This window comes from Adiantum capillus-veneris, chromosome 3, assembly GCF_014529385.1.
Source record: "Adiantum capillus-veneris isolate H3 chromosome 3, ASM1452938v2, whole genome shotgun sequence".
Classification (NCBI taxonomy): domain Eukaryota; kingdom Viridiplantae; phylum Streptophyta; class Polypodiopsida; order Polypodiales; family Pteridaceae; genus Adiantum; species Adiantum capillus-veneris.
The window spans coordinates 52,561,066-52,574,830 of NC_140933.1; the positions used below are offsets into that span (position 1 = coordinate 52,561,066).

Here is a 13,765-nt window from a genome sequence, read left to right on the forward strand (position 1 = left end):
AGTACCACAAACCATAATTCTGTATGACTGCTTGGATGCGCATGACAAAATGATACCAGGCCACATCCACATCAATAAACATATGAGAGACAAGTGGAGGAATCACCGCTTCAATCAATGTTTGGAATGTCTTATGTGAAAGATATGCATGATTAATATGCAACAATCGCTTATGGGGAAGCGAGGAATCTGCATCCAAAGCCTCAAAATGGACCAAGAGCCAAAGAGGAAAATCATCAGATAAAGTAAAAGAACAATCGATCCTCATATCACATGCAAACATATCATATTGCGGAGTGCGTAGTACATACCAACGATCCAATCGTGCTCATGAACAAAAGTATAACCCCGCCCTGAAGGGTGAGTACTGGCCCATAGATCAAAAGCACCTGTATTACTGACCATAGCATCCCAAGAAGAACTTTCAGAGCTCAACATAACCCTATACACACACACACACACATATAGATAGATAGATAGATAGAGAGAGAGAGAGAGAGAGAGAGAGAGAGAGAGAGAGAATTGCTAAGCTCTAATGCAAAGAATTTAAACATGGCCGACGCTTGTGTGTAAAGGCCTCCCGCCCGTCTTTCTATGGGTTGGCGGGCGCCGTCATAAGTCCTGCGATTTTCTTGATCTTGTTTCCGATACCTCAGACAGTTGTGCCGTCTCTCTCTCTCTCTCTCTCTCTCACGGTGGGTGCAGCACGGCCAGGTTTGGGGCTGACAGCAAGCTGGTAGGGCCTACTCGCTGCTTTTAGAGGTGGGCATTGTACTTACAACCTTGTTTTGGTTAATGCATTTGACAGAAATTGTGAAGAGGATTTTCAGCAATTGTAGTTTAACGGCCCTCGCCATTGTTTGTTGCTGTTCTGTACAGGTTGCGTCTATTTGGATCCAGCTATGGCTAAGCGTCGTGTGTAGCATCTGGGCCTGTTTCTATTGTCCTGGGTAACTAGCTTTTCCTAAACAGTCAACTCGCTCATTTGCAGCAGCAATTGCTGTTGACAGTTTTTGACATCTTTATTTGTTTTGAACATCAAACATGCTGGGTTGGGATTAAACATTTCACGAGTTTTTCAGGGCTGTGGGAAAATGTGGTGGTCTGCAAATGGCGTATATGGGTAGATTCATACCTGCTGATGACTTTTGCAATATAGGTGAGTTTTCCATCTCTCCTTTACACAATGTTGGAGCTCAGTTTCATTAGCTGCTAGATAATATACAAGTTTTTGATTTTTTGAATGTATGCTTTTGCATGAAGTACTATTCTGGCTCTATGGCTTTGTACTAGTTTATAGATTTATGGATATTATTTTCATATAAGTGTTTTGTTGTTTAATGTGAGTGTACATCTATTTAAAATGTGGCTCTAATGGAAGTAGTTACATATTTTTTTCAAAATTTCTCTTTTATAGCAGATTATTGACTGGATTAGTCTCTCAAAGTAGCGGCAGATGATGCACTGAGGTGGCACAAAACCTGTGGCAAGGGTTTAACACCTCGCTTATATATGGTGAACTTTGAACAGCCAACCAAATCTCTCAAAATGCTTGCATGAGCAAATAGGGCAGCCCATGAAACTGGGCAGCCACCCACAAGAGAGAACCTTCATCTCTCATGCAGCAAGCGAACCCCTTGAAAAGCTTTGCAACAAGAAAGGAGATGTAGGATTGCACGCGTGCAAGAGAGGAAGAATGCGGTGATGTGGATGAGAGAATGATCATACACACAAAGAGAGGAGGATAGAGGCGATTTGGCAAGAATGTTGACAATTGTGTACTATGAAGTCAAACCATAACCGATTGTAGGGTGTATAAATATGCTAACATAAAAGTAGCCTCTTTCAAATGTAAAGCCCCTTATTATAATAGTCAGGGCCTAACACCTTCCGCAAAGAGTGACTTGCCCACATGGTCCACTATCGGGTAGACCTATTCGTGAAACAAGGCCTAGATGAAAAAGACTACGGAGCATACATGAGGTATAGAAAAGAGATCAAAAGCTCTAAGACTGCTTCTCAGCTTTGGATGGGATATTGATCCATGGGAGCTAGAGGAAGCATTGAGTAAATGTGGTTTTATGAAAACTTTCGTTGCATTCTGAGTAATTCGCCAATCGCACCATTGATTAACTCCCTTAAACAAAGTGGTGCATGCTTTGTTCGGACATGAAAGACTAGGTTCCTTGTAACCACTTCTAGCTACTGGTTGGGTGGAAAGACAATGGACTAGCACAATTTGCATGGCTTGATACACTTTAACACTTTCAAACAACTAAATAACTGAACTAAACAAGAGTGTGAAGAAAGATGATGGAGCAGGATGCTCCTGCACAAAGAGAGTCAGTTGCCATGAACTGCCACTGTCAGGCCCCGGTTGAGTCTGTGTACAAGGGACAGCAAGAATCTATGAGTCCTGATCGAATCCTTAATCTCAATCTCCAAAGGATTAAATCCTTACTCTTCAAATCCCAAATGTGTGTGCATGTGTACAGTGTTTTGTGTGCTTGCACTAAGGATTCTTATATTGGTTCTAAACCAAAAAAGCAGCAGGCACTCATAAAGCATCCCAAAATTTGACTTGCACTTGCGTAATAGGGCAGCCCCTCCCCCCCCCTCCCCCCCCCCGGGGCCAAAAAAATAAATTATTTGCGATCTCTGCTGTTTAGGCTCAAAGAAGGCTTTTGAGGGTTAGAGAGAGAGAGAGAGAGAGAGAGAGAGAGAGAGAGAGAGAGAGAGAGAGAGAGAGAGAGAGAGAGAGAGAGAGAGAGAGAGAGAGAGAGAGAGAGAGAGAGAGAGAGAGAGAGAGAGAGAGAGAGATGAAATGAAATGATATATTAATGTCTTCAAAAGGCCAAAATGACCTATGAGACCATCAGATACAAAGTGGTGAATCCAATACAATGTCTGAAGTACAAGTACAAAAAGTATTGAAAGTAAAAATAAAAATGAGAACTGAAATGAAGTGTGAAATGTGAAATGTGAAAATGTAGAATAGGCCCTCAATGACAATCTGGGTGTCGTGCTAGAATGTCTCTGATCCTCTGCTGAAGTCTTCGTCGATGTAGTGTGCTCCTGTGTCTCGGTCGTGGTCGTCTCGATCTCCCGAGCTCAATCGCCCTGTCAATGAGGGTGCCTCTGGTATGAATGCGGGTACAACCCTGTGCTGGTGGTTGGTCTCTTGGTTCCCTCGATCCAAAGAAATCTGTGATCTGTCTCTGCGATTGTCGTACTCCATGTCTCCCCAATAGATTGTCTCTATGTCGGTGTAGCTCAAGTAGATATAAGCCAAGGCATCTCTGGTCCTGATATCTCATGACTCTATCTAGGGGTCCAAAACCCTCCCTGAATAAGCAATGGAAGTGCCCTCGTATCTCATAATACACAGTGCAGTGGCATATGTAGTGTAGCTCTGTCTATGGCTCTCTACCGCATAGTTGACATATCCTAGACTCTGGTGGTATCCCTCTGAATCTACCCGTCTCAATCTCCAGTTGGTGTGAGGATGTGCGAATCTGACCAATAGCACATCGCAGACCATGAGACAAATGAGTGTCCATGTAGTTCGGACGAGTCACAAACCCATCCCCTGAAAGTTGGAGAAGGTGCTCTTTGTAGAAAGCCATCTTCGTGCCCAACTCTTGTATCGGCTCTACCCATGTCCTCCTGGTGTCCAACTGTACAAGATCCTGACGAATGAGTCTAGTGATCTCCGTCCGTGTGACTGGCAGGGAGGGTGCGTCCAGGGAGTACTGAAAGAGAGGCAATCTATCCATGCTGAAACCATGTCTTTGAAACCATGAGGTCATCTGTGCATACCAACATGATGCATCTCCCTGCATCGCTAACTGTCTAGAGGACTCAAGAGCCAGTCTAGTATATCTGCCTCTATGTGTATCCCATAGACTGTGCATAAAGGACACTGATCTGGTAAGAGCCTCAATCTCTATAGGAGGGGCGGCTACCTCCGCTCGAATAATCACATGTGGTACAGAAGCCTTGACTCTAATCATCCGGGATATCATAAATACCAAGGGTCTCTCCATGTTCCTCCAACTGTCATGATTCACAGATGGTCCCCAAACTTGGACCCCATAAAGCATAGCTGAAGCAACCAAAGTATCAAAGAGCCATAGCTTTGTTCGTGGTTCTTGAAACTGAACCTGCGAACACATCCTCTCTAGCCCTCCCAATGCCGCATAGGCTCTGGACAGTCTAGTCTCTGCTGCTCTCCTCAGAGTAAACCTCGGTCCCGTGAATACCACCCCCAGATATGTATATTCATCTGTGTACTCCAGTGTCCTGACCATATACGAGTGTAGGTGCCGATGTCTTGACCCACTGTGGTGTGGTGTTAAACACCATAACCTTGGTGTTACCAAGGTTCACAGACAATCCACTATCCTCTGCAAAGTTGTGCAATGCATCTAACTGTCTCTGCATGCCCTCTGGCGACTCTTATATCAACACAATATCATCAGCATATAATGATAAAGGGATCCATGTCCTTGCCAGCTGAGCACCTCTGTCACCCTCTCTGTCAATGTAGGCAGAGACCTCATCTACATACATACCAAAAAGTGTAGGGGACAAAGGACACCCCTGTTTCACTCCAATAGTGGAATGAACAATGTCCGAAATCCCCTCAGGAGTGCGTACCTGGCCAGTCACTGAGTCGTATAAAGCCATGATCCCCCATATGATCTCTGTGGGTACTCCCAACTTCAGTAGCCTGTGCATCAATCTGGCCCTCGGCACTGTGTCAAATGCCTTGCGGAAGTCCACAAAGCAACAATACATCCATCTCCCATGTGCCTGACCCTCCTCAATAATGGCTCTGAGTGTAAGAATATGGTCCAAAGTGGAGAAACCCCTTATGAACCCAGCCTGTCCTGCTGCTCGTATGCCCTCATTTTCTGCCCATTTACTCAATTGCTGTTCAAGAATGGATGCATACAACCGTGCCAATGTGTGCCCTATCATAATAGTACGGTAGTTCCCTGGTACCGTGGGGTCCCCTGCCTTGAAAAGAGGTACAATAGTAGATAATCTCCAAGACTCGGGTAGTCCCTCACACATGACACGGTTAAACAACCGCGCAAGAATCTCTGACAGTAAATCTCTAGCATGTATCAAGTGCTCTGCCACCAAACCATCATGATCATATGCTCTCCTAGTCCTCATCCTGTCAACGGCGTTCTTCACCATCTCAGTGGTAAAGAAGGTACTAGTGGCCGGACATGGTTCTAGAGGGTTTGGTAATGGTGGTTGCCCAGGTACTGTATATAATGATGCTGCATATTGACCCCAAATCTCGGGAGAGGTAATCACTGGAGGAGGTGAGTGCTCATGGAAGAGACGCCAGGCCTCACCTGAATCTCGGCTCAAAAAGAGCTGATACAAATCACGTTCCATTTGGGCTAAAAAGGCCCGCTTCTTCCGTCGCACTAAACGCCGAAGGGCAATCCGAGATTGTCTATATGTAATGACTCCAAGTATAAGCTCGCTCTGAATCTGAACTCTCATCTCTCTGCACTCCTCATCATACCAACTATTCTGAGGCATGTTCCCAGAACGTCTTCTTTGATCTGGTTGAGTGTGTGGGTATGCCTCTGCTGCTGCCCCATGCAAGATCTCCGTCAATAAAGTGGTGATCTCCTCCACTGTATATACATGCTCGGCTGCCCCCATCCGTCTGTAAATCTCTTCCACATAAACTGAATCCGTCTCTGGTGTAAAAGTATACCGTGTGTGCGCAATCCTCCGTGGTGTTTGAGAGACACTATACTGGAAAGAGACTGAAAAAGTCAGGAGAGCATGGCCCACTGCTACTCCAACAGGCCTAGGGCGCACACTGAGATCTTGAATATGAGAGATGAAGCTCGATGAAGTCATGACATAGTCCACTGTACTGGCCCCATGTCTGTGTGGAAAGCATGTGAATCCCCCAGACGAAGGAAAAATCTCTAGACCATTAAGTATGGCCAGACCATGCGTAGTTGTCATCTCCATGAGATATCTCCCATACTCTGTGTGCTCTTTATCCTGTGAGTGTCTGTCAAGTCCCATCTCCGATATATCCATCTCTCTAAGCATCTCCTCCGAGGTATCATAAAATACCGTTTGGGAGTTGGCCGTCCTGGCATTAAAGTCTCCCAAGAGAATGATATCTCCATCTCTAGAGAACTCCCATATGTCATCATCAAGTATAGAGAAAGGGGATTGCCCTCTAGGTGAGGTGTAGACTGATGTGCTAGGGGGAAAGTAACATATAGCAATGTATAAGAATCTGCCTGTCTCAGCTCTCAGTCTCACCCACATGTATCTCGCCTGGTCATCTCTCCGGACAATCTGTAATAGCGGCTGCAACTCTTCCTTGAATAAGACTACTACCCCTCCTAAACCTCGACTTCCATGCTGGGATCTAGCGTCTTGCCGACAAGCTGTCTCCCATAAATAGCCAGTCACACTTGGCATCAACTGTCCAGATTTTTGATGTGTCTCCGAGTAAAAGACAATGTCTCTATCTCTAAAGCTATCTTCAAAGGCACCCACATCCAGCCTATATGATCCATTACAATTCCATGCCGCCATCCGGAGTGTGGTCCCATATGTCTCGCACCGTCATGCTGTGCGTTTTTCCAAAACCACTACTTTCCCTCCTCTGTAAAAGGCAATTTTTCCCTTCTCCCTTGCTGCCTTGATCTCTGGCATCAACTCTTGCATATGTGCTATTTGTGCTAAAGTAAGGTCATCCCCCATAAATATTCCAGTTTTCTTAAGTGCTGGTCTCTTCTTCAGGAATTCCTTCCTTGTTTCCAAAGTCGGGAAACGCAAAATAGGTGCTTTCTCTTTGACGTTTCCCTTCTCATCCACTCCCTTCTTTCCTACTCTCCAAGCACCTGTGTGCATAGGTTCCGGGATGCCCATGCGCTGCAAGAGTTCCTTCACTTCGTCTTCTACATTTTCGGTGTCTTTGATACCAGTAATACGCACATGGAGGGCTCTAGTCCTCCTCTTCTGTTCCTCCTCAATGGTCATATTGATGATGGTAGAAGTCTGTGCGGCTTCTGGCATCCGGGCCTTTCCTTTCTTTGCACCTTCAATCCATTTTTCTGCTTCGTCAACTTTATCCTGTGTTTTAGAAAGGCGCTCCGCCCATGAGGAAGCCTCTTTTGAGTTTAGTTCTTCCCCTTCGCGCAGAGTTTTCACCTGCTCCTTAATATCTTCAAGCTCCTTTAACATCGAGGGCTGATTTCCCCCTTCCGTTTTGGGCATAATTTTGCACGCTACAAGTTCCCCTTTAAGTTCTTCAATCACTGCATCTTTTTCCTTCATGCACTTTTCCACATTGGTTTTCCAAGATTCAAAGCTTGCAATTGCCTCATCCAACTTTTTCTGCATAATACATTCCATTACATTCACTTCTGCCCGCATTAGAGCCTGCATCTCCCCATTCACAGATAGATACATCTCATCATGCTTATCTAGCATCGCTTTATCGAATTCTTTCCTCATATCTGCATACATAGAATTCTTATAACTCTCTGCGTTTGCGTACATCTCTTTCTTGATGTCATCTCTCATAAAGCTGAGCTCAGATTTAATCATCACTTGAACCCTCTCCATCATTAAATCATCTTGGATTTTGACGGTTTTCCCTGCCCGCAATGAGCTTGGCGAGAGTATGCTATCTCTGTTCCTCCGCTTGAATGTCGCTTTCATTTTTTGTGGCGTGGTGAAGCCACTTGCTTCACCATCCTCGACTGGTTGGTCCATCCGAGAGAGAAGAACAAAGCGAGCACTGAGTCAAGGCCCTCACCAGCTGAGGTCTGGGCTCCGCCCTGGTTGGCCTTGCCCTCCTCACCAAGTCCTAGCCCTCGTCCTGGCTGACTTGACTGCTCTCGTCCTCGCCCTGGCACTGGTCTCGTCTGGTCGCCCTTGGCTCTTCTAGCCCTCTCCCTTGGTAGGCAGCTAGCTCTCGCCCTTGGCACAGCTCGCCCTCGTCCTTCAGAGGTTAGGGCCCTCGTCGTTGCCCTTGGCAAGCTGCTCGCCCTATTGACACAGGACCAGCAGCTCGACCAGGTCCACCTGTTCGCCCTCGACCAGGTCCAGCAGCTCGGCCCGCCTTCGACCAGCAGCTCGCCCTCGTCCCTCGTCCTTCGACCAGCAAGTTGGCAGCGCGACGAGCTCGCCCTTCGTCCAGCAAGGCAGCGCGAGAGGGTTTGACTCAGCCTGCTCGCCTTCGTCTCAGTCTCCTCCCCTCAGATATCTCGTCCTCGTCAGCCTGCTCGCCACATAATGCTCGATTTTGTCAGGCTGCTCGCCCTTAGGCTGCTCGCCCTGGTCCAGCTGCTCGCCTCAGGCTGCCCGTCCTCGCCTCAGGCTGCTCGCCCTCGCCTTCGTCCAGCTGCTCGCCCTCGCCCTCGTCCAGCTGCTCGCCCTCGCCTTCGTCCAGCTGCTCGCCCTCGCCCTCGTCCAGCTGCTCGCCCTCGCCTTCGTCCAGCTGCTCGCCCTCGCCCTCGTCTAGGCCAGCTGCTCGCCTTCGCCCAGCTGCTCGCCCTCGCCCTCGCCCTCGCCCAGCTGCTCGCTGCTCGCTGAGAGAGAGAGAGAGAGAGAGAGAGAGAGAGAGAGAGAGAGAGAGAGAGTCTTGTCTCTATAGACCTATAAAGAGAACATTATTCAAACAAGAAAATCTCATGCGCTACAGAAAGAGAAAATCTGCCAAAAGGTTTAGAGAGAAAACATTAGCAAATTCTAGAGAGAATAATCCTGCCAGGAGAGAGCAACAATCCCCTACTACGAAGTCTGCCTATGAGACATCAAGGTACAATTGTGAGATCCCCTCTTTCATCCCAAAATAAAGGAAAAACTGAACGAGAAAACTAAAATGGCTTGGCCGATTGGAGTATACAACCACTGAAAGAGGATGATATAGGGCGATGTAATGTTGAGGAGGATGCAGCTATTAGAGTTTCATCTTCTATCCACTTGTGGCTCTACTAGCTCCATGGAGCAGATTAGGGATTAAGGCCAATTTTGTGCTTGTGCTTAGTTGTATTTGAGGTAGACGCACCTTCTCCAACAATACAAGCCATGTATTTGCCCACTCGATAGGCTGGCATGAGGCAGGATCCCGTTCCTTGGTCATAGTGGGTTTGAAATCTCATTTTTATGGCTGATGTGGCATTTATTTTCCAAGGCTCCTCCTATATATAGGTCACTGGGTTTATTGGAGGAGTCATGCACTCTCTCTCTCTCTCTCTCTCTCTCTCTCTCTCTCTCTCTCTCGTTTTGGATTGACACTGTTTTGTAGATCCGGACCGGCACATTATGTTGCTCTTGCAAGTTTCACCGGGACGGGTTGTCCTAGGCTTGCTTCATTGCGACGGAGGGCTGACCAGAGCTGGGAGGCTGATTCTAAGGAGTTCTCTTTTTGCCGTAGATCTGAGATCCGGTGGTTGCCCTTGATTGAGAGGTGTTTTGCTTGCGGTTGTAGACTTGATCGTCATCCAATTCTCCTTTTCAGCTGCACCTTTGACATGGTATCGAGCCATGCTGTGCTTTCAAGTCAGATTGGTGCTTGGGTCCGGTGTCACAAACTGCTGACGTGTCAGAGGGTTAGGAATCCCTGAGTGCAGTCTCGGCCAAGGGGCTTAAACCCTAATAAAAGAAGGAGTCCTCACCAACTTATAGGTTTCTGCCGATTGGCCCCATAATTAAAATGGGTTAGGATTTAAAATCCTCACCTCCAACCAACTTACAAAACTCTTCTCGAGGGGCTCAAGCTTAAAAAAGCACGTGCGCGCATACACACACATACACACAACATACACTCCAGATTTGCGTAAAGGGCTATGACGTAGCAGTTGCACAAAAATCCATAAATTACGCTGATGACTGATGATGTGGAAACAACGTACAGATTGCCCTTTGGGTGCAATCTTTTGGACGAGATGCTTTTAGAACGTGCTTCTCTTCATGTAATTTGTCACGTGCGCACTACACTTGTGTCACATGGCCCACGCTTCTGCTACAGTTTAGCGTCAGTCTTAGCATAGGACCTAGCCTGCCACTTTGTGAGCCTCTAGCAAGACGTACATGCCTAGGCCGGTCATAGTTGCATATCCTTGGTTAAGTCACTTATGCATATAGGCATATGAACAGTCACTTAAGTCATTTATTAATAAGTGACTTTTGACATGACATTTATCAAAAGTAGGTAGGGCAAATGGCTAAAGGACCTATAAAAGAAACCCTTTGGGCACCAATAGAATGCAGAGGAGCACTAGCAGAGCCTCTCAAGAAGCACCAGTAGGACCGACGTTTTTGCACCAGCAAATCCTCAACATTTTTGGCCTCCATCAACACCAGCCACTTCAGCATTTTTGGAGCATCTGCCTCAACGTTTTGGATAGCAGCATTTAGTCATCAAATCGCAGATTTCAACCCTCAAGTCAGTAGCATTTTCACTTTTCAGCCCATCGTCGTCCCGGTGAGCCCACAACCTCGTCATCATCGTCGTCGCACCAAGCATCTCTAGAGCAGTACCAATTAGCACCTCAACAACACTGCAACACAAGTATCCCTCATCATCGTCGTCATCGTCAACGCAGCACCAAGCATCTCCAGCAGTACTTGCAGTACCAAGCACCAAGTACCCATTGTACCCTTCAGTATCTCAGTAGTACCAAGCATTTGCATCAAGTACCAATTAGCATCTCAGCATTCCAACATTTAGCCATTGTATCGGCATTGTGCGAGTAATAAAGCAAGTTCTTGCTTTGGCAACAGAGCAAGGGGGCCCTTGAGGGTGGTTGGGACCCGACATGAAGTGTCGCCTCTCTCTCTCTCTCTCTCTCTCTCTCTCTCTCTCTCTCTTTCATTCAGTTAAGTTCAGTTCTTTCATTTGAAGTAAAGTAACCTTGTGTTTGTGTGCGGAGTACTAGATCCGAGCTCAATCCTTAAACATTTCCGCTGCACCTAACATTGGTTTTTATGCGTACTTCAGCTTCGCTAACTCAAGGCAAGAACCCTAGTACCCAAGAACCCCAAGAACCCAAGCACAACCAAGAACCCAAAGAACCTTTTTTTTTTCCTGAAAGAATCTTCGTGTCCCAATCTTGGACTTATTGGCCACTCCCACCCTTAGTCCGACGCGCTCCCGTCTTCAGCCCTATGTCTTTGAACGAACATCGACATCGGATCCACAAAAACCCAGATCTTGAGTACCAAGATCTACTTGCCTTGTATGCGGATAACAAAGGAGTTGGTACAAGAAACCCTACCCTCTTCTGCATTCGCATTCGCATGTAGCGTGCATCCACTTCCGTCGACAAGCAACCCTTGGAAATACCTCCGAGCATCCTTACCTTTCATCTTTACCCACAATGTTCTCACGACAGGACTATTCGAGTGGTCGTACTTGCTCTCAAGGCAGAGTCAGCACCAAGGCTGGTATTCTGCGATAGTAGTAAGGCTACCTAGTAACTCGTATGGTCGATCATCGCAACAGTCCCTACATTTGCAGTATCCACAAGTTTGGAGGAGTTTTCATTGGCTTATGTATCCACAGCATCAGAAGCATTCAACATCCGAAGTACAGAAAGAATCCAAAGGCAGAAGTTCAACAGCTGTGCCTCACCTTTAACAAGGGGGGATGTCACGTGCGCACTACACTTGCATCACGTGGACATGCTTCTACTACAGTTTAGCGTCAGTCTTAGCATAGGACCTAGCCCAGCACTCTGTGAGCCTCTAGCAGGACGTGCATGCCTAGGCCTAAAAGTAGGTAGGGCAATGGCTAAAGGACCTATAACAGAAGCCCTTTGGGCACCAATAGAAGGCAGAGGAGCAGTAGCAGAGCCTCTCAAGAAGCACTACCAGGACCAGCGTTTTTGCACCAGCAAATCCTCAATGTTTCCGGCCTCCATCAACACCAGCCACTTCAGCGTTTTTGGTGGATAGCAGCATTCAGCATCAAATCGCAGATTTCAGCCCTCAAGTTAGTAGCATTTTCATTTTTCAGCCCATCGCCATCCCGACAATAGCAGATCAGCCCACAACCTCGTCGTCGTCGTCATCGCAGTACCAAGCATCTCTAGCAGTACTCATTAGCACCTCAACAGCACCGCAACACAAGTACCCCTTGTCGTCGTCGCAGTACCAAGCATCTCTAGCAGTACCCATTAGCACCTCAGCATCACCGCAACACAAGTACCCCTCGTGGTTGTTGTCATCGTCGTCGTCGTCCTCAACGCAGCACCAAGCATCTCCAGCACTACCCGTAGTACTAAGCATCAAGTACCCGTAGTACCCTTCAGTATCTCAGTAGTACCAAGCATCTGCATCAAGTACCCATTAGCATCTCATCATTCCAATATTTAGCCATTGTATCAGCATTGTGCAAGTAATAAAGCAACAAGTACTTGCTTTGGCAACAGAGCAAGGGGGCCCTTGAGGGTGGTTGGGACCCGACATGCCGTGTTGTCTCTTTCTCTCTCTCTCTCTCTTTGCGTCCCTCTCTTTCATTCAGTTTAGTTTAGTTCTTTCAAGTGAAGTAAAGTAACCTTGTGTTTGTGTGCGGAGTACTAGATCCGAGCTCAATCCTTAAACACTTCCGTTGCACTTGATATAATTGCTTTTGGATGGGCCTAGGGCCTTTAAATATCTGCCGTGGGCTCTCTTTTTGGCATTCTTCTCGTGGGAGATGCAGAGCAGAGCCACAGAAGTTGTACCTTGTCGAAGCAATATAAACTAATATGGAAAGGGCCCCATCATTTGGGGCCATTGCCGTCTGGGAGTGGAACTTCCTCACTCCTGTCTCGTGTGCATTCTTTCTTTTTGTTCAGTTGTTTGAAATAGTCTCAGTCGGTTCTTATCAATTGGCACGTGGTGCCCATCCCATTACAGTGGTATCAGAGCTTGCTTTTCTGAAAGCATACCGGTCCTCTCAAGAACAATGTAAATAAGTCAGACTTTGTAAATAATTAATTTATTTACGAGAAAAGAATTATCTAATTAGTTGTGTGCACATCAGAATAGATTTAGCAGTTCTGGGCATCAGGTGCGCCCAAGTTTGGGCGAGTACCTCAGGGAGACCCTAGCAGAAAATACCCTGAAGCCCTAGCGATTGGGAAATAGGGTCTTCCATGAAGGGGTAGATAGTAGCCTCAGATTTCAGGCTCAGAAAATTACGCGCACTAGTGCAAGCACAGGAATGAGATGGGGTCCTTAGAATATTAACCCTAAGGCCTGATTATTTTACGGCCTTAGGATAAGTTAGTTAAAGTATTCTTAAATGATTTACGTTGGACCAAATGGCCGGACAAGTGCGAACAGGTAATGTCAGAGCAGCGTCGGTACGGCATTGCGCTAGGGAGCAGCTAACAATTTAATTGGTTGCATCTATGTGTGCAGTTGTGCACTTAATTGCACATTTCATTAACTAGCATAGGATTTTTAAAGTCAAAAGTTGAATGGTTTTTAAATTTTAAAGTAAGTGTGCCACTTGGCACACTTTCCCATGCAATCTCTCTCTCTCTCTCTCTCTCTCTCTCACTCCCTCTCTTCATGCTAGCGCCCCCTCTTCTGGGAGGCTATAAGAGAGCAGACCCTCCCCCTCTTGCGAGGTTGGCAGTGCACTACCCCCCCTAAGTTGAGCGTCCTCTACGCAGTGAAGCTCTCCATTGAAGCTTGAGAGCAGCACCTTGTGGTGTATGTGGAGCCTCTGTGCACCCATCGCCTAGAACAAGGCCTCTCATGG

General features: G+C 46.8%; 1 protein-coding gene across 1 annotated transcript in view; it reads left to right on the forward strand.

The window, feature by feature from the left end:
- The first annotated feature begins 549 nt into the window (after positions 1 to 549).
- Positions 550 to 13,765, forward strand: part of LOC147460924 (uncharacterized) — a 163,723-nt gene continuing 150,507 nt past the window's right edge. Inside the window, exons 1-3 of the mRNA XM_086508611.1 lie at positions 550 to 762; positions 880 to 950; positions 1,083 to 1,159. The gene's annotated coding sequence lies outside the window, so the exon portion shown is untranslated. The remainder of the gene's footprint in view (positions 763 to 879; positions 951 to 1,082; positions 1,160 to 13,765) is intronic.